Source organism: Physeter macrocephalus, chromosome 21 (assembly GCF_002837175.3).
Source record: "Physeter macrocephalus isolate SW-GA chromosome 21, ASM283717v5, whole genome shotgun sequence".
NCBI classification, from domain to species: Eukaryota; Metazoa; Chordata; class Mammalia; order Artiodactyla; family Physeteridae; genus Physeter; species Physeter macrocephalus.
In genome coordinates this window covers 38,410,424-38,413,724 of record NC_041234.1, presented here as the reverse complement: position 1 = coordinate 38,413,724, position 3,301 = coordinate 38,410,424, and positions in this window count along the sequence as shown.

Sequence of the window (3,301 nt, the reverse complement as noted above, 5' to 3'; positions counted from 1 at the left end):
GCTATTGCGAGAAGTCAGCCTGGATCTCATGAAAGAGGTCATTGCCTCTTCAGATCTCTTGGTGATGGAGGTGGAGATGGACGTGTACACCATGCTGAAAAAGTGGATGTTCTTGCAGCTGCAGCCGACATGGAGGGGCCCGCGCAGTGCCCTATTGTCTGACACCAACTCGTGCTTTGCCAGGTCCAGGAGGGAGTCGGAGGGCAACCCTTTCCTGGAGACCGAGCAGGGCAGAGCCTTCGTGCCAGTGTTCCAGCACCTGCGGCTTGCCTACCTAATCTGGGACCTGACGTCAGCACGCGTTATCCACCAGGATGCGCTGATCCCTGCCACTTGCCTGACTCCAGTGTACAAAGAGCATTGGCTTGCCCCCCTCTGGACTGAGCAGACCAGAAATCTCTGACCCATGGACGTCTACGTGTCCGACCCCCAGGGCAACAGCATGCGGTGCGGGGGCCAGCTCCGCAGGGACAATCAGTGCAGCTGGTGGTGAGAAGGCATCAACTTCAGCTGGGATATGGTGGTGTGCTATGCCAACCAGCACATCATTTTACGGTGCAGCACACTGAACGAGTCCTCCAGACTCGGGGTCAGCTTACTCTGGGAGAGAAATTTCCTATTCCACCTGCGCCTGTCCTCCTTGGACAGGGCAGGGAGAGCTGTTTTCAGGAAGGACACAGGATACCAGATGCTTTCCCTGAGAAAGGATCAAGAACTAGAGGTAGTGAACTTGGAAAACCAAGATGTGGTTTTCCCCATATATGTGTCCTGTAACTTCCTGTACTTCCACCAAGAGGGGTATTGCCCAGAGGGAGGACCCCTGCAAAAAAGCTCAGAGAACTGAACAGCTGTTTCCTGGGGTTAGGGATGACCATCTTGGTCCAGATGCCAGCTCCTTCTGAGGGACCACCAGGCTTCCCATCTCTGGTAAACAACCCTGTCAGAGGCTTTGTTGAACTGACGTTGTTTACTTTAGCATATGAAGAGGACAAATTTTGAAGCCCTGCAAACACCTCTAGAACTCATTTGCGCTCTTTATGTGGCAACCTGTCCTCCTGGTTTAGGATCCATCGACACGCCCCCCGCGCCGCCCATCATTTCTATGAAGACAAAGAGGTATTGACTTTAGACAGAAAATGTGAGCTTACCTACTCTACTACTCTTAGTGAAACTCTCTTAAAGTATGTGTTTCCTTTAGTTTGATTAAATGAATGTTAAAGTAACAGTTTCATTTCTCTTTCACTTGGTGTGTTTAGAGCAGCTACTTGGTTTCTATGGTCTCTCACTATGTGAGCACTCCCTCCAGACCACACTCATGATCTTCTTTTTATTGGTTGTTCTTTAACCTAAGTGTATCTTTTTTTTAAAACATATTTATTGAAACATAATTGCTTTACAATGATGTGTTGGTTTCTGCTGTACAACAAAGTGAATCAGCTATATGTATACATATATCCCCATATTCCCTCCCTCTTCTGTCTCCCTCCCACCCTCCCTATCCCTCCCCTCTAGGTGGTCATCAAGCACCAAACTGATCTCCCAGTGCTATGCAGCTCCTTCCCACTAGCTATCTGCTTTACATTTTGTAGTGTGTATATGTCAATGCTACTCTCTCACTTCTTTCCAGCTTACTCTTCCCCTTCTCCGTGTCCCAAAGTCCATTCTCTACATCAGCGTCTTTATTCCTGTCCTGCCCCTAGGCTCATCAGAAACATTTTTTTTAGATTCCAAATATGTGTGTTAGCATATGGCATTTGTTTTTCTCTTTCTGACTTACTTCACTCTGTCTGGCAGACTCTAGGTCCATCCACCTCACTACAAATAACCTAATTTCATTTGTTTTTATGAACGTAAGCATATCTTGATGTTAGTTAGACTTAAAATTCTCTAGCTTTTTAACCCCAGAGAAAGATTTCAAATCTTATAACACCCTATATTGGGGATGGAGTGGAAGGAAGCAGATTAATTCTGTGAGATTATTCTTGTACTAAATATACTTTTTCTGTGGCATACAGTCATGAATTATTTATGCACCAGAGAAAGTACACTTTAAGCAAGTTGATGGCCTTTGCTTTTCAGAAATCTTTGATGTTCAAATTGTATTAGGAAAGACTCTTTCCCACTTAAGAACAGGACTGGTAACCTTTGGAACGGAATGCATTTGGATTATAGTGGGAAATACTTGGCATCTGGAAATGGGATCAGAGGACACGCAGTCCAAACCAATCAATCAAAAGGATAAGGTAGAAAGTGTTTTTGTCAAAAAAGGAGAAACTCACTAGTCATGATTTGAGTATGTTGGTTTCTGATTACTGCTAACTTGCAAACTGGCCCCACTCCATTCCCTTTCACATGCCCTACTTGTTTGCATTTCATTGGGTAAGTTTTGTGCTTAAAGAAGGTCTGATTACTGCTAACTTGCAAACTGGCCCCATCCCTTCCCTTTCACATGCCCTACTTGTTTGCATTTCATTGAGTGATTTTTGTTCTTGAAGAAGGTCAAAGAATGGAAAGCTCTGGTTAGAATCCATACAAATAATAAATACATGCTTGAAAAGAGTGTGAAAAGTTCATACAAGATGAATAAATAAATTAAAAAGAATAATCACCAGATTTAAAGTTTTACTTAGTGGAAACAAAAATTTTCCTTATCGTTTGTTTATATTTCTCTTCCCAATGAGATTTTATCCTTTGTCATCCAGTGAAAAATTTAGTTTTGACTTTCTTTGTTTTTCTTTCTTCATTCATTCATTCATTTATTCAATTTTATCCTTTAAGCAGGTTTTAAAGGCTTCATTATCCCAAACCCACATACGTGCATTAGAGTGATATTTACATAAGAGTTAGTTATAAGAAATAGTTCAATCAGGAAGCTGCTGTTGCATCCTTTGATGTTTGCCCTTAATTTCTCATTACGCCCCCCTTCGCAGTGTTGCCTTATACTCTGTATATCAAACCAATTACAAGCAACAAACTTCATTACATTTAAAAAAATAACTAAACTCGGGGAAAGAGTAAGTCATTGATTCAGTAGAAAGGTAAAAATTAATATTTATTTTTCCTGTAACAATTTAACTTCCTTTATATAAACTCTCTAAGTAATTTCCAATTACTTTTTCTTGAGCTGAATGTCAGGATGCCATTTCATCTAAACAGAGGTATCCTCACTTGGGAAACTCAGAGAATACTTATCTAGAAATGCACCTTGGCTGAGAGATCTGCTTTTGTTTTCCTCCCCAACTAGCTTTAAATTCTTAAATTGCTTTTTGCTGTTTACAATAGAAAGATGAACAATAATGTA